Here is a 23,256-nt window from a genome sequence, read left to right on the forward strand (position 1 = left end):
ACATCCCAGCTGGAGAGAAAGTTACTGTGCAACCTGAACTGCACCACTGCAATTACATTTGCACATCTAAGTAGTTTCTTGACCAAGAGTTTTTCACATCATTATTTTGCACCGCGCCTCTCGAATCGGTGAAGTCAGCACCGAAGTCTGAGGCATAAAAGCTGAATGTTTAAGGCGTTACACCTAATAAGCTGGAAAGGTAGCATTTAAAACTTCACCAGCCGTGACATTTCTAAAAAAAAAAAAAAAAGGGGGTCGTTCTCTTCACATCGAATGCACAGGAACAATGTGCAGACACACTCCGTGGTTACTGTAACACCCTACTTTCGTTGTGCGGTAGACAAACAGATGTTCGAAGAGGTCATAATTAGTGCGGAACTCATACGCATGCGCAAATGAAGCCATGTGCATGAGCCTTGGGACATGTACGCAGCACGGACGGTCCACACAACTACGCACGTAGCAGAAAGTTCATCGCTGTCAGACTGCTGAGTGACATACACTCACTGTCAAGACAGAAGATAGGTGCTGATGATGTAATGTGAGAAATACAGCAGAGGACTTCACTAAGTCTTAGGTAGGACACATGCGGTTTGTCTCCTTAACGAAGTGTTAAAATTAACCATTGGAACTGGTGAAGGTAAATGACAAATTAATGCATTAATATGCATCTTTATGATCCTTAAACTGCCCGTTATCTCCAGGCAGGGACAACATCGGCTGTTGAACGCAAACGTTCTCTAACGATTTCCTGCGCAATTCTGACGCCATTCGCTGCCGCTTCCGCCCTTCGTCCCGCCGTTCCACTTACGCTCAAGTGCTCTCAGCCTAAATTGCACTGAAGCACTCATTTGCCGACTCAACGAGTGTCTACCATACCTTAAAAACCCGGCGCGTGCCAAATCACAATGAGGCGGGTTGTCCTTAAAAAAAGAGAAAGGACGTCTTAAATCAACAAATAGGCAGATAGCCACTTAAAATACCAGGCACCTTCCTTCCTCCTCCTCTCTAATTTCTTAAGTCGTTTTTTTTTTTTTTTCCCCCCTCAGATGTAAATTAATACCTGCAATTTGAGGGGAAGAAAAAAAAAAAAGAACACGCGAAGATCCCTCGGTGCTGTCTAGTCTGATCCAAACTGCATCTATTCCGGTATCTATTATTTCCTACGCTTAACAGGGGGTGCAATTATTTTCATCATAAGGGGGGGGGGGAGACATTTTGTTTGGAATCTAGATTAATTTAGTTGCCCATGTTGCTATCAGGCGCGAACAAGCTGGCAGCTCCGAGGTCTGACGGTCCCTGATAAAGAGTCTGCTCCCAGCTAAGCCTGATTAGTGGCCCCTAAAAAGCTTTGTTATGAGAGGCAAATAGACTCTGGAACGGGTGCCTGGGACAAAGCTGATATCAGAAATCACAGACTACCCCCACCTTTTGTGTGTTGTTGTCTGAGGAAGGCTCCATGTGTCTCTGAGCGAGTCGAGTGTGTGAGGCTGAGCGGTGAGTGTACTGTGTATGTATGTGCTTTCCTGTTTCGCGTGCTTGTGGAATGTACACACACACGCACCCATTAAAAGAAAACAAAAAAAAAAAAAAAAAAAAAGGTAGCGCACGCCCAAACAAACAAATATGTAGAAACAGAAGTGGCTTCGTCTAGCGGCGTCTCGTCGCGCCCACGTTAAAAAGCGAGGCGCCGCCGGGGAAGCGAGTGAGGAATCGATTGCTCATTATCTGCGCGCGCAACGTAATGTATTCGAGGAGCCGTTCGGAGGCACCCGCTCCTCGCGCGGCTCCTCGCGCGGCTCCACAGGTTCCCTTTGTCCCAGGAGACAGTGATGAATGAACCCCTCGTGCAAAGAAAGGCCCCGATGTCAGAGAAAGTAATTGTATGCTTTTCCCCATTATCAGCGCCATTCCAAAAGAGCTCTATTAAAAGAGTCCTAAAAACTGATCGTCCACAAAGATACAGGGACTCGCTCCTCACGGGCGTAAACAACATGAGGAGGAATTTTGCCCCCTTCTGTAGTACAAGCAACGCGTTATAAATAAATCCCTCAAAGCGTACGTGTGTGTGAGTGTGTGAGAACGACTCAGTTAACGCTACAGAGCTAACTAGAAAGCGCTCCCTAGCTTGCGTGCGCTGCTAACAGCTAATTTGTCAGCTTTCGTCCTGTTTAATAAGCTCCACCATTGCATTGTACCAGAAAAGTGCCAATGGCTCGTGCTGCTCTTATATCAGTTTATGGAGATTCCTCAGAATTTATATCTCAGTCGAGTGGTGGAACAAAAAAAAAAAAAAGCTTCACCCAGCTGCTTAGAAATTTCAAACAAGTTCTAAGAACTAGCAAAAAAAAAAAAATTCCCTCAATAAGTGTCAAAGGCACCAACTCATGATCTGAGGGTCATCGGTTTAAGTCCCAGGAAGGGTCTTCGCTGTCATTGCACACCAAAGGTACTAAAACCTGGATTCCTACATGAAAATATACCGTTGTCGAGAAATGTGTTTCTTTGCATAAAATCTCAGCTGAGGAGCAACACAGTAAATAATTAGGTAAATCTTTGGAGAAGGAAAGTCTTTGATCATAACCACATTTAAATGGACACCCCCCTAAGCGGAACCTTTTGCAAAGAAAACTGAAAAATGTGGATTTTTTGGCAGGATCCAGCACACGTCCAATTTTGCAGCTCTGCACGCGGATCTTAACCTCCCCAACGTAGCACGCGATGCGGTGACCCTATAACTACAACGCGGCGAACTAGTCTTCCGTGGCTTCCTGGGAGACACCCGCTGCGCCGCCGTGCAGCTCGGGGTTTGGCCGCGCAGAACAAGGCAACAAAGTCGGCGCAACGCTACCGTTTCCGCAGCGGTTCAAAAGCCGGTCCTCAAATTAGCATGAAGTCACACAAACAAGCAAACAATTTTGCTTTGAAAGAATGTTTTACTCTTTAATAGACTTATTAGTATTATCTTCACATTTTCATTCTTCCATGTATGTATGTGTATGTGTGTATATATATATATATAATATATACACCTATATATATATATATAAATGCACATCAACTCAGTAGATAAATGTAATTACCTTGGCACCATATGGCAAGCTCTGGATCATGTGACACTATTTTTTTCAGCACAATGTCTTTATTAGTGTGTGGCAGCTTGTGCTGTCAGACCTTGTTGGTGCTCCACTGCACTGCGCTGCGCTGCACAAGCGCCACTTTAATTAGCTTCTGCGCTTCTCTGCTACTCCTCAAATTAGTGATGGTGTTTGCTCGCCCGAGGTACCTGCGCGGACCCCCGAGCACGGCGTCCCTGGGCCTAACATCTGGATTCCTCGCTGCTTTATGTCCCCTCCCCCGTGTCGTTTCCGCTTCTATTTACAGGCCTGTTTGTGGAGGATGGGGAAAAGTTTTGCGCCTGCTAGACTCCGCTTGCATTTAAGTGGTTGTCTTGTCAAAGCTCACCTTTTGGACTCTGCTTAGTTAGCAAACAGCCTCGCGGGGCGCGCTCCGTGTCGGATAGCGACCTGTTAATGCGCGGCGAGGGAAGGGTTGCAGCATCTCTGTGAGGAGACGGAGATGGCCACAAACACAGGGCCTTGTAAATTGTTAATAATGCTGACAAACTCCCCGTCCTCCACGTCTCTTTTCATCCTGGCTTCAGATCTGCGTGAGCCGCGCTGCTTTGCCCGAATTTGCATCTTCTCCCTCCGCCTGCAGGCTGTGTCTCCAGAGATGGGGCGGGGGCCTGCAGGCGCTGCGCTGCCTCGCCGACTCTCTGCCGGAGCACGTCGGAGGGGGTGCTAGGCACTTATGAAGGGGGTGTGTGCGTATGTGTGTGTGTGTGTGTGTGTGTGAGTGGCTTCGGGTGGGGGGGATGTGAGACAGCAAAACCAGACACGCAAGAGAAACAATATAGGACGCCAGGGGTGCCGTGAGAACGATAGCTCATACGGGCACTAGTTAATTTACCTGTGCTAAGGTGTGAAGTACATAAATGAGCAGTAACACAAGCAGAGGGAAAAAAGACTGAAAGCTTTTATTTGTTGCATACCATGTTTTATCGGCCCTCGTGATAGAGATAGCGATCGCTCCGAGGACCCAGAAAAGTCGTAGCGGTGGAGCGTGGCCGTTCATTCCTGGGAAAACGCGTCACTTTGCTCCTCCAGAAGAGCTCAGGCACACATGTAAAGTTGTGTTGACGCAGCTTCGCTTCTCTGCACCCCTCCTCCCAAAAGCAGGTCGACCTTAATATTGCTAAGGGAGCCCCCGAGGAGCAGCTGGAGTCCACGTGCTGCAAAAACACGTCTACAAAGCGGCTTTCTTCGCATGAGAGCAACAGACACGCACCAGTAAAAACAATGTACGCTTTCAATGGAAATGGGCAACCTGTTACTGTAGCAAAAGGCAACATAAGGATTGGGGGTGGTTGCCATGGCAACTGGGCCATTCACCTCTGATCTCTAAAGGGGCATCGGTTTGGGTTCTGCGGCGGACTCGGCGTTGTGCTTTATCACGTAACACAATAATATCCAAACGTACTTTTTACCCCCAGCACAGATTCAAAGGTGATCCCCCCCCACCCCTCCAATCATAGCCCCGTTTTGGATGTGTGTTATAGTCAACATTGTCGTTGCTGCTACTTCTACTTGCGCTGTTGAACTACAATCCCTTCAGTATTTTTAGCAAGTCAAGTATCTTTTCCACTTGTTAAGTCTTTTTTAGAAGATTATTGAGTTTGGTATTTGGGTCACAGCTTGTTCCTTCTCCTGTGTTGATGTGCTCTGATACATCATGCCGTAGGTGGGAATATGTAGGGTTTTAAACCTAGAAAATGGCATGGTTATATCACCACGCAACCTGCATTGTGAGACAAGTCCCACATGTGCCAAGCACTTCAGAAACCGTCAACGGGTTCTGGCGGACTCCCGCGGTAATGTAATTTGTTGAATAAACAATTAGAATAATTGAATTGAACTACAGCGAAAAAATAAATGAAACGAGTGGTTGTAACGGTCCTGTGGTGTCTGTTTGCAGAGCGTAAATGCAGTTAATCCCGGAGATCCTGGGAGAGCAGCAGTCTGCGCCCGCAGGAAATGAAGACATTGAAAACTTTTATTCTCAGCTGCATTCTCTTCAAGCCCTCCCCAGATTAAATTATTTTATGATTTGCGGCCCCGTTTCCGCTGGAGGCGTGAAATTTAAGTTCAACTTACAGTCAGTGATACTCTTATTTTATTGTTCTTCTGCCCCACTTTCCGCACCCAGTGTTGAGAGAGGTGGGGTGGTGGATGTGTGTTTGTCTCTGTGTGTGAGCGAAACGTGTCGTGGAAATTGTAGCGCGCCATCCGTCCGTGGTACCGCGGGCTTGTTTTCGAACTCCCGTCGTCATCGCGGGTGTCAAGAGCGGGGTCCTCTCCGGTCCCGGTGGCCTCCGCATGGTCCGGACAGAGACCCTGGAAAGGGGCGGACTCATCCACCACCGCCTGTCGGAAACACCATCCGTTTGTGTCATAGTTTGCTTGATTTACACCCGCTCGTCTTCATTTGGGGGGGAGTCCATTTTCGAACCCAAACTCAAGCGCTACGACTCCTTAACCGTTATGCCACCAAAATACAATTATTAGATCATGAATATTTCAATCATACCACGCATATTTTAATCAAACATTTAGTCCCCGAGTCGCTTGCGGCACCACAGCATTATATATGAACTGTTAAAATAATTGCAGCAGCGCCCTTTTATGTGAAATACGGACCTCCGTCTTTGTTAAGCACATGACCTTCCTGGGACAGGGGCTCTTTGCTCCGGCTCTGTCCCCGCATCTTAACCCGCACTGCGAAGCAAATCTGCGGATTAACTCCCAACTTCATTATCGATGCAGAATAGTGGAAAATACATTTTAACAGTTTCTTTCCAATTTCTCACTTGGTTGACCTAATATGTACAAGGGGGGAAAAAACCTCCCATAAAACAGGGTTATTATTTTGCTAATGCGAGATATTTCCACTGACTCTGTTTTAAATTCTCATCAGCATTCTGACCATAGCCAAGCCAAAAATTTCAATTTGTTAAGATTAAAAACTTTGCTTGTATAAATAATCATTAGCACTCGACAGAGGAGCCATTTAATGGAACCCAACAGCTGTAGATGATGGTTAATAAGAGGCCCTTACTGGTGTCCTTAAAAGTTTCATGGACCAAAGTCCTTCCTCTACTTTTATTTAAAGATTGCGTCAACACGTAGGTTTAATGGTGACTCCCGTTTGGCAGCTTTGAGCAGAAATGTATTTTTAGGAGCGTTTCTCTACCAATTAATAAAAAAAGGAACCTTCGCAAGTCTTTTGCCGAGCTTCACTTGGTGTCTTTATGGATCCCTTAGATGGTGTCTTGGACGCTTTGTTTTTCGCTGTCCTGCGGAAGACTAAAAAATGAATGTAAAATAAAAGATCGGCTTGTATCTGCGTGCCTCAAAGAAATTGCGCCGCACTCGCTCCGTCATCGATCTTTCAGCAGCCCTTTGACTGACTGTATGTCAGCGAGCACGTCCTCGAAAAATGAGCGCGCCCGCGTAAACTCTGTTATTCGGGGCAGGACTGCGCTATACTGTCTGTGACACATTTCCCTGTCATTTTCCCCTTGTTGACTGCCCTACCTTTGCTATCCGTCTTCTTTAGACGATTAACTTGTACAGCCACTGATCTCGTTTTTGGCCTTTTCCGGTTGTCTCCCGTTACTCTGTCTGCTCCCTCCGTTTTTTCGCTCATTTTTACACTAAACCTGTGCTCTAACCGTACTTCCTCTGTTCCTCACTTTCAGTCACTTTATTTCTGTTATTATAAGTTCAGGACTTTTATTGCACCCGTGCAGGACCGGTGCCTTCGTCGAGGGGACTAGAGCAGGAGGTGGGATTCAAACCGAGGTTTTTCCATCGTAAGGCGACTGCACTTACCACCACCGTACCCCCCGCTCCTTCTTCGGAAGAGCCACGGCTCCTGAGCCGTCCGTCGCCCATCTCTACATGGCCACGTTGTTCTCCGTGCCATCTCAGCAGGCGTTGTTATCCATGTTGTTTTCATGTTCCACATGCAGCCCCTGCGCTCAGAGCGCTCTGCTTTCCACTGCTGACAGGCATCGCCGCTCAAGGCTGACTCCGCCGCGGAATGCAGAATGTCTCCGATTTCTGAAAGCGTTCCCAAGACGATAGAAAAACAATGACCTGCTCATGCAGGGGCTCCATCTGGCGACACGGGCCCTTGGCTCGGAGCAAACCCCGTGACCCGGGATCTCTGGCCCGGGCCCCAGGTGCAGCCGGAGTTCCTCGGGGGCGATGCCGGGTAGGCGCCAGCGGCACGGCCGCACGCAGGAGGCCCTGGTGCTTCTCCAAGTTCATCAGAGGCCCCGTCCTCCCCGAGTCCAGCGCTTGCTCCTCGCTGCTTTTTATTTAACTCCGTCTGACTTCCTGCCAGAACAACGAGGTTTGTCTTTTTCCACCCGTTTTACCCACGGACTCCTTTAACATTTATCTACCTATAACCTTCTTGCAAATGGAATACGGTTTTATTGTCACTTGTTGCAGGGTTGAAAACAGCCACCTCAAAACAGCCGTCTTGGTGTAAGACCTTTCCCGTGACTACACTCTGCTATTTTTTTGTGCACTTCAGTGGAGATAACAGCTTTTTAATAGGCTTATTTACCGCTCACGTAGCACACAATTCCAGTCACGGCATCGCTTTCCACTGTATCCGAAGCCACCTCGTATCGGGGCCGAACATGAATGAACTTGATTGATTCCAGTTTAGACATTTCATGATTCTTGAATTAAGGAAGGTGCGAGAGATGCGTTTAAGGTGGGGGGAAAATCCATAGTAAAAGGGAGGAGAAAGCATTTTCCTACCGAGATTTATTCCCAAAGAGCTCACCGCTTCGACAGGATGCAGATGTACAGATGTGATTAAAATAAAAATAACAACTTACGTTATGGGATAATTGGTGCTGAAGGGTTTTCACGAGACACACGTTGAAAACCTGCACAAGAAGCCCTGCAGTTCTTCAAAATATTTTAAGTATCTTCAAAAAGCTAGATGAGTAACTGAAGGTATTTAGCACCTGATCGCACTTTACCTTTTCAGTACCCATTAGTGTAACAGCAGTTCTTTATGCATCTGCTTACACTTTTTACTGCAGTGTGAATGTTTACTCGCAGACTCGCCAGTCAGAAATGAAGAGCAATCAACACTTTAGACTCATGTTTCATAAAGTACTTTCTCAGAGCTGGCAGTTTAATGTAGTCATTATGGTTCGGTTACAATATTGTTTTTGTTTCTGCAATTATACATGGAGATAATCATTTTACCGGGGCTCCGATACCTGACTGCAGATGATCCGTGTTGTTCATCTCCACAGCAATCATGTACGCTCTCTGCCAGATCCGGCACATGTGGTTTTCCAAGCGATTGCTCTCCCCTGTGTGTTAGATCTTACTCTAGTCTGTAAGGAAATGCTCCAGGTCGTGCAGTCCTCGAACACTAATCCCGCACCAATTAGTTTCAGCCCAGGAGGGCCGGGGTAATAACGCAATATGGAATTATCACGCTCTCTTATACACCCTCTCCTCTATCATCAAATGAAATACGAGAACCCCTGAACAAAGTCGCATTAAAAACCAACAATTGATCCTAGGTGGTATAATCACCAGACCTCCTCTTTCTCCACTTAGCCCATTGTTTGCAGACATAAATCAGACCAAATTGTTTCTTACAGCCATTCGGAGTGAGAGAAGTTTTTAGTCATGTTGCACAACACTGGAACTCTTCGTATGAAATCTCAAGATCTTTTTATACAGGCCATTTACAGTTTTTGAGCACTGTAGTGTAGGGCATTTATTTAAAGCTGACCAGATATGACTGATTTATTATGTCCAGCAAGGAGGTAGCATTTCAGGAAAGGCAAGTGCTCAGGTTGGTGGATGAAGTTATTTCCACCTGTCTACTTTGAAAGAGACAATGGATTTGAGAAAAAAAACAAATTCACAAGAAGAGCCTCATCTTGATCCGTATCCGTACTGCAGTTCTTCTGAACCGGAGGAGCCAGCTGACATGATGTGTGAACTAGGTGCTATTAGGTGGAGAAACGCTGTCATTAAGAGTCGTCGAATCTCCAAGGAGCTGCTTTGTAAAGTCCTGCCGTCTCGCAGTCACATCACACTGGGTGGAAAAGGAAGCGCCTCTTTCAGATCCCCCTCAGTCGACATTAGACGTCTTCATCAAGCCAAGTCATTTAATTAGCAGAACTGGGGTCTCTGTTCATACATGTGCCATGAAATTCTTTTTATGGGCTTAGAGGGAAAAAAAGGACCCTATTCTTTGCTCATACTTGAAAATAATTACTTTTTTTTTTTACAGTTATGATTCAACACTTCTGTCACAGTAAATTCAAAAAGCTTTACAGAAACGTTAAATATATATAGGATATAAAATCACGTTGCCAATCGTTGATTATTCCATCTATGAGGAGTATGGGGGGGGGGGGGGTCAGCTGATAACATAGCGGTTAGAACTGTCGCCTTCAGACCAGAAGTTTGCGCGTCTGAATGTCACCTACTGCTGTAGCACCCTTGAGCAAGGTGCTTACCCTAAATTGCTCCGGTAAAATTATCCAACCGTACAAACGGGTAAACTGTCAATACCTTAATATTGTAAGTTGCTCTGGAGAAAAGTATCTGCGAAATGAGTAAGAGTAAATGTATGAGTGCTGATGAGCCATCTCCTTCACAGTGCTGGGTCCTTCAGAAGTTGCTTGGTGTTCTATCTGTATCGGCAACCTGTTCCCTCCGGTCGAACCTCCGGGTAGGGCGGCATCCTGGACTTAGCTGCAAGCGGAAGATGAGCGCCGTTGAAGGACCTCTGGAGATGGGCCCAGGGGCAGGACCTAGCCAGCAGGAAATGAAACAATGCTGATGAGGCTGGAGCAGCACAGGAGGCAAATACAGCCATCGTAGGATGTTGGCTAAGGCACCATTCGAGTATTGGCAGAAAGAAGACGACGGCTCAAGAGTTTGAAGTTTAAATGGAGCCCCGAAGAAGCCACACCCGCTAATTAACTACATGTCTCATCTCCCTAACTCGAGGCAGTGCCGTGCAGAGACACAGATCCTGCGGCAGCACTACTGCCCCCTGCTGCCCAGGTGTGCGCATGACTGGAAGTGGATTAAAACGCATGATTTCTGCTCAGCGTCAGCAGCGTCGACCCAATATCCATGTGCTGCGTCCTGCCCAGGGGCACGCGACTCTGGGTATCACGGAGGTCTTGCGTAACACAGACCCCTCATTTTAGTTACTCGAGAAAGCTGAAAAGCCGTCGGAATAAGCTGCGTTAATAATAATTAAACATCCCGGCGCATGTCCGGGAAGCCGCAGATGAGGGAAAGGGATCCAAACGCTTCTACCGGTGTGAAGAAGGGCCTCTTAAGCAGTGAACGGTTACAAAGAGGGAAGAGAAGTGATTGATTCGTTGCCTTTGGGTCTCATTTATTATAATGTTGTTGCTGAAATGAACTGAGGACACGATGTTGCCAGTAAACAGCAAAGCTGCGCACAGCTAATATAAATATTTTGCCTATACACTGAAATACACTGAACTGCAGAGCTGCGCCAGGAGTCTCTAATTAGAAATTGATCCCAAAGGTAAAATATCAACTTCAGTACAATTTATCAACGGCAACGAACATCCAAACCACAATTGCATGAAAATGATTTTTCCTTTTACCATGTTTTGCCGCTTGTCGGGCTTTTACCTTGCAAACGCGGTGGTCTTTCCCAGCTCTGTTCTTTGAGAGAAGTTTAATTATTTTAATTAGCGAAAGGTGAACCAGTGCAACACACACAGCTGTCGCTGCGGGGAACTTTAACCAGGTGGCCCCATCGCCGCTCTGCTTCGGATCCTGCTGCATTCTGAACGTCCTCTTTGTTTTTGCTGTTTTTGGGGGAAAAAAAAAACAGATGCTTTCCCAAAGTAATTATTTCCTGCCTTGCAACTGTGGGCTGACAGGTTGAATGTACATCACCGCGAATTGCCTCCATCCAAACCCTCCGCCGACAGGGACGGTCTGGGCGACAAAGGCGCCGCGGAAAGCTAACGAGAACCTCTGGGGCTGCAGCGACACGCCCGGCCCTCCTGCGGCCCTCCGCTGGAACCATTACTTTCGTCCCCCTGGACTCTCGGAGAGAGGAGGCACCTTAACTTATACACCATGCAAGCAGTTATCCAAAAGTGTCCAAAGTCAGATGCCATTAAGATCATAACGCGGCAAGAGGCCGCACTGCAGCGTAGCAGTACTGCAGTCGGACAGCAGGGAGCGCCGTGGTTAAGAACTCTGGTTTATAATCTGAATGCTGATGCTTCGAGGCCCCGCACAACGTACTTAACCCGTATTGCCACAGTAAAACACCCCGCTGTTTAAATGGCTTCAAGTCACCTTAGAGAAACACAATGGCAAGGCAACAAAGCAGCGCCATCAATAATGAGATGATAAACTGTACAGCCTCTAGATTTAGTGGCACGGCGAGTAGCGCTGCTGTCTCACAGCGCCCGGGTGGTACGAGACGAAGCGGGCTCGATCCCCGCTCGGTCTGTGTGGCGTTTGCATGTTCTCCCCGTGTCTGTGTGGGTTTCCTCAGGGTGCTCTGGTTTCCTCCCACACTCCAAAGACATGCTGTTCAGGTTCCCCCATAGTGTGCGAGTGACAGAGAGAGTGTGTGTGTTCCGCTGATGTATTGATGAGTGACCCAGTGTAAGTAGTGTATCTAGCAGTGTAAGTCACCGCGGTGAATAAGGTGTGTGGTCTAGTAACACTACATAGTATCCGCTGTAAGTCGCTATGGAGAAAAACATCTGCTAAACAAGTAAAGGTAAATTTAGATTAGAAGCAACATCTAAAGCGATCGGTGAAGCACCTTTAAGTTGTCCTCCTCAGTCAGATGTACACGCAGTCTTTTACCTCCTGTTACATAAAGCAGATGCTGCGATCATTTGCATTTTAAATACAAAAACGTGCAGTAACTACGAGCGGAGCACAAATTGTTGGGAAACACTTTTCTGCCGTCCTCCTTTTGTGCGTTTGTTTAATAACGCACACGTCCACGAAAACAGGTTTGAACAGAACTTCTTCGGCAGGAGTTCTGGAGACGCGCGATTTTAAGTGTGCCACTTTTTGAAAACACGCAAGTCTCAGAAAAGCGGTTTTAACGCGCCGCTCTTACCTGCCCCTTTCTAGCTTATTTATACAGGCGTGAAAAGAGAGCCACACACAAATATAAATAAATGGATGTAGACAGAGATGTGCCACACAAACTGCTTCCATCTCTGTTTTTACCAGTGTTTTGTCAATAAAATGCAAATTGCCAGCTATACTTTTGAGTATAATGCGTGTGTCGCGTCAGGATGGATTATATTTTAAACATCTATTTGTGGAAAGTCTCGTTCGTGGAGCAAGCAGCCAGGCCCTTGATGCAGGCAGCCTTTGGCTCAAACGGGATGCAAACAGGCAAAGTCGGGGGGAAAAAAACGCCCCGTTGGAGTGCATGCGAACTTTAATTTTAGACCGCAGCCACAGTCCTGCAGCCGCTTATTATTATTCTTGATTTAACTCGCTCCTTTGACCGAAGCGACTTTCTGCAGCTGCGGACCCGTTTCTAGAGCAGGGTATCCTTACTGCGTCGCTTCAGCGTACGTACCTCGGCCCAAGGGTACTACAGCAGGAGCGGGATTCGACCCCGCACCCTTCCGATCGCGAGGCCGCAGCCCTGAAAAGGACGCTACCTGCCAGCCTGTCCCTTCCCGTCATCCCCGGGCTCATCGCTGCAATTTCAGGAAGGAGGAATCGTGTCCCAAAGTGACGTTTTGGATGAACCGGGACAGACCGTCAACTGGAAGTTTTGCCGTCGTCCCGAGAATCTTCGCACCCTTGTCACTTTGGCGTAACATCCCAGCCCCACAGGGACGGCTCTCGACTTGTTCCACCGAAAACAATTTAAGAACGCTTACGATTAAGTGGTTCAACCAGCGTTTAATTACATATGAGAAGGGGTCGATTTCTAGTTAATTAAAGCTCCATTAACAGCCGGCGAATCCCAATTAACATTGAATATATATTTAATAGATAAGAACCTCTGTGAATCTTCCTCACATTTTTTCCTGCGAAATATTTGCAAAGTAGCGCACATTACCTATCATAACAGGTTTAATTAACTCGGCGAAACTATCTTGACGTGTGGGGCAAATGGCATTCGTTATTAAATCAGATGCGTGCCAATTTTCTGGAGTTATTGCTCCATCGCTGTGTAATGGGAAGGGCGACCTGAGCAAGCAGAAGTAAAATTCCCCTGTGTGGTATTCCTTCTCTTTCTGCACACGGGGCACACAAAAACGTTATGGAAGGTCTTCCTGAAACACGTGAGATGAAATACCGCCGACTAGAAATGTTACGTGAGCTTAAGCAACCGCTGAATTTGTAAGTCCGTCGTAACAGAAACCTTTCTTACGTAGATGTTTACAAGGAAATTTTGTAACATTCAAAATTTCAGCACGTAGCGTAACGACTGAGGACACGGACACGACCGAGCCATAGATATAACCAGAAGGTTGCTGGCTCACGTCCCACTCCCTCCACTGCTCTAGTACCCTCGATGAAAGTACTTACCCTGAATTGCCGTAGTAAAAAACCCAGCTGTATAAATGGGTCAAATACCATAAGTTGCTGTGATTGAAAGCATGAGCTAAGCCACAAATTAATAATCCAGAAAGAAGGTTGTTATGCTTGAATTAAAAGGTGCATTATATATTTATGGTTTGATAGGCAGATGTACCTTTTGGCCTTTAAAATGAATTGAATGTGGTGTGTCAGGCGCTGATTAAGGCTGAATTGCCTTTTCGCAGCTCCAACCACCCCTTCAATTACTGGTATCTGACATGTATCCGGCCATTCATTAGCAACCTCTAATACCTCGTGCAAGCCGACAGTGAGGACCTCCAGCAGTCAAGGTGAACACTCCTAGCTAGTTTGTGTGTGTGTGTGTGTGTGTGTGTGTGTGAGGGAGGGAAGGGAGGCTGGGTGGTGGTCTTTAGGCCTCCTGTCGCACCCCTGCGCACATCCAGCGGGGCTGCCCCGCTGCGACAGTCCGGCAGACTGTGGTCCCGGTCGCCACCGAGCTGTCTGTTTAGTATTCGGCGGGACGGCCCCTTTCAATCAGACAGACAGGCTGCCGCAGCGCCACCCCTCCCAGGGCGGTCCCCGTCGGGCCGTGTCCATCACCTCCCATCTGGGTGACGGAGCCATGTGGTGGTGGTGATGGGGGCTATGGGGGGGGGGAGTCCTGTAGCTGCGACGCTACATCCCACGGTACTCATTACACCAATTCCAGCCCAGGCAGATAGAGATGAGAGAGAGAGAGATGAGAGGGTGCATGAGAGAGGCTCACCATCCTCCCAGCTGGTGGTGGCTCGTTCCAATTGTGTGCCCCCCCCACCCCCTGACCACACGCACGCACGCACACACACACACACACCTCACCAACCACCCTCCCCTTTATTTTCCACATCTCCCTTCTTCCCGAAATGTGAGACGGAGCCTCTGTTAATTAACCAAATCATCCTCTGCAGACACCCCCCCCCCCCAACACTGCACAGCCAACAGCTCACTGTATCCCAAATACATAAATAAATAAATGGATAAATAAATAAATATAAATAACACAACATCGATAGAAAAGAGCCCTACAGGCTGATATAATCTTTGCAAACTTTCCCTTCCCCCCCCACCGAACCGGTTGAGGGCTGTTTTTGTAAAAGCTCATTGAGAGCGGTCTACCGAGATTAGGGATGTCTCTTTTTTTACCGAGGTAGAGGCATGATGTGAAAGCACAGCGGGGGGCTGGCTTCAATCAGCAGAAACTAGTGCTTGGAGACAAGGGCCCTGGTTTTCTAGTTGGTCATATTCTTAAAAAAAATAGAAATGCACTTTAAAGATGGGTAAATGGATTAGCCGTCATGCTTTATTTTTGTAACGGAAATATTGGTTAAAAAAAAAAGAAAATGGAGTAAGAAGTGTACAGAGAGGATATTCCATGGCTGCCCAGTGCAGATTATTTTATTTGTGAACGCTGGGAGACATAATATCTTTCTGTGTGTCTCCATGAACACCCAAAGCTACAGCTCTTAGCTGAAAGTTTTAAGTATGACACACTTAACGGCATTTTATAACTGTAGTGTTTCAGCTAAACCCAGCAGGACAGAAACACCTTGTCGGTGGAAAAAAAAAAAAAAAAAAAAGCAAGCATATGCGACTTGTTGATAAACAAACACAGGTGTGCGTTAACCGTTTCTTTGCGCTGGGGCCTTTTGAGAAGAGGCCCCGAAAGAGAAGATCTCGGCGTACAGTACGTTCGCTACGGCCTCAGGCTCTGTTTGCAACACTTTCTAGTTGTGAGGGTTTCATCATGTAGTTAGGAGGACCCTCCGTATATTGCCATGATGATCTCAACCATGAAGTCATGGTAGATCCAGTATGCAGCTATGACGGCGCAAGTATGTAAGTATGATGGTCACAATATGCAGTCATGATGACTCGGGTATGAAGCCATGATGCTCTCAAAATGTAATCATGATGCTCCTAATATACAGTGATGCTGATCCCAATATGCAGTGATGATGATTCAGGTATGTAGTCATGGTGGTCCCAGTATGGAGTGATGATGACTCAGGTACGTAGCCATGATGGTCCCAATATGCAGTCATGATGACTCGGGTATGAAACCATGATGCTCTCAAGATGTAATCATGATGCTCCTAATATACAGTGATGCTGATCCCAATATGCAGTGATGATGATTCAGCTATGTAGCCATGATGGTCCCAATATGCAGTGATGCTGGTCCCAGTATCCAGTGATGATGGCTCAGGTATGTAGTCATGGTGGTCCCAGTACGCAATCACGATGACTCCGGCGTATTGTTATGACAGCCTCACTATGCAGTAGCGAGGACCTCGGTTTGTACTCGGGAGGGCTACAGGTTTTTTATTAGGTGAAAAGAGCGAGTGTAAGAAAGCAGGTCAGGCAGCAGCGAGAGCCGCTCGCCTTGGCAATTAGAGACGCTACAGTGGACGCGCCAGCGACGTGGCCGCAGATGTGCAGGGTCTCACGCTTCTTAGGCAGCTTGGTGGCCCGTGTCCCGGAGCCCTCGGACTGCTGCCCGTCAGCAGAGGGCCGTGCTCTCCACGGTGACGGGTCAAGGTGTCCTGTAGGGTCCACTCTTCTCCCACAGTGAGGTCCCTTTTCTTTGGACAGTTCACTTTAGCTGGATTGTTGTCATTAGAGCTGAAGCAGACTGCACATGTGTGCAAAATCAAAATGTGCAGGAAAGGAGACGTATCGGAGGGCATCCGGTAGTGCAGCGGTTGGAGCTGCTGCCTTAGGACCCAGAGGTTGCAGGTTCAAATCCCAGCTCCCTTGAGCAAGGTACTTACCCTAAAGAGCTGCAGTAAAAATTACCGAGCTGTAAAAACGGGTAAATAATTGTAAATTGCTTTGGAGAAGAACTAAATGTAAACGCATGATGTGCCACTAGACCAGTGCGCAGAGAAAACTCTGAGATGGTTTTTGAAAAGCAGAGGAGGAAACGCGTTCTCAGGGTGCTCATAACTGGTGTGGAAAAAGCAGCCGGTCTAATTAAAGCGAAGCGCAGCACACGTTTCCAAACTAATGACGCTTGCGTGTGCAGGTCTGTCCAGCTGACACGTTAAATTAAGGAAGAAAAATGTACCTTCGTTATGCACCGTACACTAACTCCCGCATTTACTCCTGTGGTAAAAAAACAAATAGTCTCACGCCGCAACGTTACCTCTATAGTTTCTCTACTGAGCGCTACCGTGGTGAACCTGTGTTTCGATTTACCACTGTACTCACGCAGCGTCACTATCTAAGTCTGGGGTATCCTATGAAACACTCTGCTGGTGTATCTGTGGGATTTCTCCGTCCACTCATCCACCGCCGATAATTGGACGGTCTTGTCCGCCGCAGGCTGTGGTGGTCTAGAGCCTATCCTGGAAGCAGAGGTCGTGAGGTAGGGTACACCCTGGATGGAAAGCGAGCACATCGTAGGGCGATGGCACACGCACTCATTTACTCGCACGTGCACACACTCGGGGCAATTTAGAGTCGCCAAGCAACGTGTCTCTGGACGGCGCGAGGAAACGAGAGCACCCGGAGGAAACCCATGCAAACGCAGGGAGAACTTGCGAACTCCCCACAGGCCGGGCTGGATTCAAGTGCACATTCGAACCCGCGACCCTGGAAAGCAGGAAAACGGCGCCGCTACGTAGATTGCAGCAGCTGTGGCGGTGTGTCTGGAGCTGTCCGTGTCTGGGAGACAGAGGGTCTGCTTCTCCGCCCGGTGGGACTACGGTGGAAAGCAGCCCGACCCGCCGATTCGGACACATTTTCTCAGCTGCATCCGTTGACGCTTTGCGGCGCAGAGCGCATCTGACACACATCTGCGCCGATCAGGTTACCATCGACGCGCAGAGCAAAGTGCTTCGTGGCAAACGCTCCATTTGCAGAGCAAGACGTGAAATTCGAGACACTTTTGCGAGCCGCCTGAAAGCCATCGCTCGAGACACGTGGCAGCGGCGTGTAACGGCGTCAAGATCTCACGCCGGACCCCGGCTTTTTCCTAACCTCCAAAACGCACCGGTTGCGCTGCCTGCGCCGCGATACGCCACGGAAGGACTCGATGAGCGGGACGTTCCCTTCTTTTGTTTTCCGTTTCGTTCCCCCCTAGGACTCGCACTGATGACAAGCGCAACCCCACGAATTAGTCATTTTTTATCAACGTCACAACGGCTCAAGTAGGAGCAACTTTCGCAGGGGGAAACAGCCGGGCTTCTTGACGCTGAGCGAAAGTGAGCCGGCGCGGCCCAGGGACGGACGGCGAAATGGCCAGTCGCAGCCTGACAAACTCGATCTCGCCGAGACCCCCGAGGGCCCCGGGGCACCACGTCTGCCCCCGGCTGCGGACGCCCCCTCCCAGCATTCGTAATCGGCCTAGGAAGTAGGGAAAAAGCACTCGAGCCGTTGAAGCCGCTGACCCAAAAGATTCGTCTCGCTGCACAACACGTCTCAGACTCTACTCAACTAGTTGCGAGGACCCCCTGGGCCGACGGGCCCCTTTGTGCACTTTTTTCGGGGGCGCTCTTTGTTGGGACCCCTCCCTCCCTCTTTCTCCCATTCCCCTGGCACGCCATTGTTGTGAGGAGAGTAACCTTCTAATTGCCTCATGAAGTAGCTGAGCTGCGGCTGAGTCTCTCCGAGGCTCATGATCCCTCCCCGGCCCCCCGGCCCCCCGCCCCCGGTCTTGGCCGGGCGGTCCCTTTGTACAGGGGTCCCCCCAAGAGAACGCGCTATCTGTTTCTTAATTTAACGCTTCATTTGTGATCGCTGTCAGACTAACTGCGTGTGCTCTGTGTGTGCGCGCGTATGCATGCGCTCCTGCGTGTGTGTACATTAGAGGGTGTGTGTGTGTGTGTGTGTGTGTGTGTCGGGGGGGGGGGGTTGGGGTGTAGAAGTTGGGATCCCCAGCCTGTGTCATCTACCCAGACACAAAGAATGTCCCCATGTGGAACCCGGTGCTCTTCACTGCAGGGTCCTAGATGCCACATAATTTGAAGATCATTAAGTGTGAGGACCGCCCATTCATTTGTGACGGGGGTGGTGGGTGGGTCATTCACACGAGCCACGGAGAGAATAATAAGGCTATTTGTTTTGGCAGACGGGCAATATGGTGTTAAACTTGATTTGTGTTTCAACATCTGGTACACATTTTCTCCACTTTTTTAATCTTAAGCTTTGTCTTTCATTCGACATATAGCAAAAGCATTAATCACGTTACAACAGCAGCACAGGGACAATGCGTCTAATTCAGGGGTTTCGAGGAATCGATGCACAGTACAAAGAAAACAATAAAAAATAAACGCAATGCAAATCTTTCAAAAGCTTTTACCGATCATGATACTCCGCTTTTAGAAAATATATATATGTTCTTCCTGAAAGCATCTCGTTGTTCTGAATTTAACAGAGCTGTGGGCCATTAGTGTAACGTGGTGTACATCTGTCCCCGTTTTACCGCACTGCTGTTTGAAACACACACAGCAAGCAAAGGGGGACACAAACACACAAACACACAAGGTAAGAGCTGGACGACTGCTGCTAATTGACTTCACCTATTGAGTCCTGGGCTTTCTGAAATCCCTCTCTGTAGATTAACATGCCAACCACAGGCACAGGGATTCTCGCAGGCAATAAATGAGCATTAAAAAAACAAATATATAACAGCAACATCATCGACAACAAGAAGGACAACAATAATAATAATAGTAATAATAATAATAATAATATATCCATTCTGTACACCTCTCCATGGCTTCCCTCCCCATTTCATTAGCTGCCTCACTTGTGTGGAAATTGAAGGGGACAATGAGACGATATTAACCTCCCACAATTGGGCTCTTATCTCCTTTCAAAGGGCTAGAGTGGCAAAAAAAAACAATTGAGCCTCATACAAGGTCTGCTGGAGGATTATTACGAGCTTGATCCCAGTGAAGGGCAGTCACCGACATCAACAAGGAGCCTTACATGAGTGGGAAAGGGCACATTAAGGAGGAGACATAATCATGCCTTACCTGAAAATTAATGCTAAAGAAGCATTACTTCTTATATTAGAAAAAATATATATTCTCAACACTCTATGTTCAGATGTTTTCAAACTGAAATACAAGTAGGGATTAAGTAATCTGTTTTCAGTTTTTTTGGGGATGTTACTAAATAAGGACTGCCGAAAAGTATGGTCTATATTCCACAAGTTCTTCTTAATCGTACAGAGTGTAAGTAAGGGTACCGCTGGGCTCGCAACCGCCGGTGCGCTGCGCTAAACAGGGTCTACATCGCCCTCTAGTGGACAACATATCCGTTACACGCAAAGGTGTCCAACTGAACTATTCAAGTAGGACAGTACAGTACAGTGTGTGTGTGTGTGTGTGTGTGTGTGTGTGTGTATATATATATATATATATATATATATACACACACACACACACACACACACACATATATGGAGTACAGTACATGTACTTCAGAACTTTATGGCTACAACTCAGAGTTCAATTTAATGAGCATGTCTATTGCGGGATATGTGTTTTAATAAATCATACTGCTGTTCTGGGCAGTGGACATGGCATTTGTCAGCAGACGAATTTTTATCAAGGGTCATATTATAAGAACATAATTAAAAGTTTAGCATCATAATAAAAAAACCCAGAGTTCAAATTCCCTCACGCCTAATGGGTGAGTACAGTAGCGTGATGGAAGGCTGGATGTTCATGAAGAAAGGTTTGCAGCAAAACTGACAAAACTTGGACATTCGATACTGAAGTTGAGTGAAACTGAACTGTGCAGGGGATGACACTGGTTGCGCTGTAGTGTCGCCTATGTCTCATAACGTGTCTGCGCCGCTACCTCCCAGCTAACGTTCCTGTCATCCTCGTACCCAGAGCCACGCAGCTGAGCTGTAGAAGGGGGGCCAACGTGCAGAACCACAAGTCCAAAGAAAAAGAAAAGCCCAGGCATCCGGCAGACACGTTCCAGCTTCCTGTCAGAAATCCCAGAGGGTTCATTTCCTGAGTTATTTGAGATCCCACCATACAAGGTGCAATTATGGGATGTCCATTGTTAACTGTGGCCCATTCACATGCTTCACTAACTGTGTGTCAGCAGCTCACACCTTGTACCCCTCTGTCCTTGCCTAAATTCCTGAGAACACAAGCTGCTGTGCCTTATTTAGTTTAATGTTTAAATGTTTCATTGCCGACCCTTGGGCCTTGCGAAGAATACTTTCATGCCTGAAGCTGCTCCCTCACCTGGTTTTTACTTCTCTTCCCAGATGCCTGTAGTGAACCAAGGACTGGCAGTGCTGTAGATCACCAGCAGAGGGCGCCAACTAGACGAGGGCCACCACTCCTTTGACATCAATGTATGAGCTTTACCTCTAAAACAGCACTGATTCATGTCTATTTTTTTTCCCCATTTATTTATTTTTCAATTTAAAAAAACACTTTTGTCAGACTTTTACTATAAGTGACTTTCACCCTTCTCCATTTGTGGCAAGAAAAAATATTTGCACATTAGTGCAACTCTGCATTTAGATGAGGTGGCGGCAGCCTTCATAGAGCAGCTGCTCTACTTGGGAGTTTGCTTAGATGTCAAAGCATCTCGTGCCACTTTTACCCAGTCTGCCGCCGTTTCACAAATACCAGACTGGCACTCAGGCACCGAATCGGCACGATTCAGTTTATTTCCGGGAGGTTGTACCTAACGCGAGCTGTCATACACAAGGAAAAGGATAAGAGTTTTGAGCGCTACGGCTATTTTAAGTAGCTCATATGCACTTATCTCAGCAGGTGAACCCTCCTCACGGTTGTGAAAGGAGCTGACAGCTGTGACAGCATCTGACTCGGTGTCCTCATTGTCAACAAGCCGGTTAAGCTGTCATCCCAGAGCTACTTCAAAAGCTACGATATGGAAATGGTTTCCTACACACTCCCTAAATAGATAGGTTGGCCTGATACCCAAAAAACAAACGGGTCCATCTTTTGTAACCGACGTAACATCTCTTTTTGAGGCTAATATTGTCGGATTACGGTGTCTCTCGGTATTAATGCAAAGTTGCTGCAAATTTCAAATTAATCTGCAGCTTAAAACAAGAACGCTCAAGGATATGTAAACTGACATAAAAGGTGTCATAAACACCAGAAATGCAGGCGTACGGCATGAAAACTAGGAAACAATGATACAGACATCAGTAAGGGGTTAAGTGTACGAACTAACGCCTCTCTTAGACACTTCAGATACGACGGGAGCTAATCCCAGATATTAAACTGTCAATTCTACCGTTTAAGGCCATTCCTCCTGCTTCCTATCACTCCATCCCAAAGAGTGAGGATCGGAGCGCTGAGTTGATCAGGGACCTGCTTCACATTTCCTTCCATTTACCGTACCGAGCCATATTAAAACCATCAGTCAGTTAGAAAGCCAGGTCAGCAGTGGAAACAATTAAGTTTTTGTCTTTGCTTGACACCAAAAAGTAGTCAAAAGATCAAAGGCCTACGTGGAGAAAAAGAAAGACTTGGGGTGGTATGTTTGTAGAGAAACTTCCAACTGGTTCTTGCAAACATGGGCGAACGTGCAGACTGGCTGTGCACCTGCCAAACCTCAATATTTCTTCCTTATTGTAACAACATAATGGGTGGCGAGTAGCGCTGCTCCCTCACAGTACCTGGGTGGTATGACGGAGAGCAGGTTCGATCCCCGCTCAGTCTATGTAGAGTTAGCGTGTTCTCCTGGTGTTTGGGTAAGTTTCCTCTAGGTGCTCTGGTTCCCTCCAAAAACACATGTGTTTCAGATGAACTGGTGATGCTAAAGTGTCAGTGTTGGTCCTAAACCTGGGTAAATGGTGACGACTGACATCAAGAAGGGCATCCGGTCAAAAAATCTCTGCTCTGTCCACACTTCCAAATGCTGTGACACTTGGAGGTGCAAGAGCCAGCCTGAGTTCTCCTGAAAAACAAACACACAGTGAAACTGAAAAGTAGTAGCAGTTATAGTAAGAATACAGCAAAAGAAAAGCAGCAACATTAGGTAACTAATGCGTAAGGTACGGTGGAACAAATACACACTAAACTTCACACGGACTGAGCCAAGTTTGAACCCATGACCAAACCCACATGATCCAGGATCTGCGAGGCTCCGGTGCCACCCGCTGCACCATCGTGCTAACACACACATTCATCGATCACACTCGGATCATAATCCAGAACACGATGGATTTTCGGCGCAGAATCCAAACCGACAGTATAATTAAACCCAAGACAATTCTCGATCCGTTTGTGGAACACCGGTACACGGCGCAATGGCGCCACAGCGACCCCGCACACGGCGTACGGTTTGGGCTCTCTCTCGAAACGTAACCAGCATTTTTGATTCAAGGTCGCACCACAAACTTTTCTTTTAGCCAAACACAATTTACGACCCACCCAGAGCCACCTTTCCTCGTCGTTTTGCGGGAAACAAGGCCATCGCTTCACACGTCAACATGATACCGCGACCTCCTGCGGGCCGCCTTAACGCGTGGGAGCGCAGGTATGCGGCACCA

General features: G+C 47.4%; 1 long non-coding RNA gene across 1 annotated transcript; it reads left to right on the plus strand.

Moving 5' to 3' along the window:
- Positions 1–413: 413 nt before the first annotated feature.
- On the plus strand, positions 414–21,187 carry LOC108922034 (uncharacterized). Its single transcript, XR_001965102.2, has 3 exons — positions 414–577; positions 20,600–20,754; positions 20,989–21,187. It is a non-coding gene; the product is annotated as an uncharacterized LOC108922034 (long non-coding RNA).
- The last annotated feature ends 2,069 nt before the right edge of the window (positions 21,188–23,256 follow it).

The sequence above is a fragment of the Scleropages formosus genome, chromosome 23, assembly GCF_900964775.1.
Source record: "Scleropages formosus chromosome 23, fSclFor1.1, whole genome shotgun sequence".
Classification (NCBI taxonomy): domain Eukaryota; kingdom Metazoa; phylum Chordata; class Actinopteri; order Osteoglossiformes; family Osteoglossidae; genus Scleropages; species Scleropages formosus.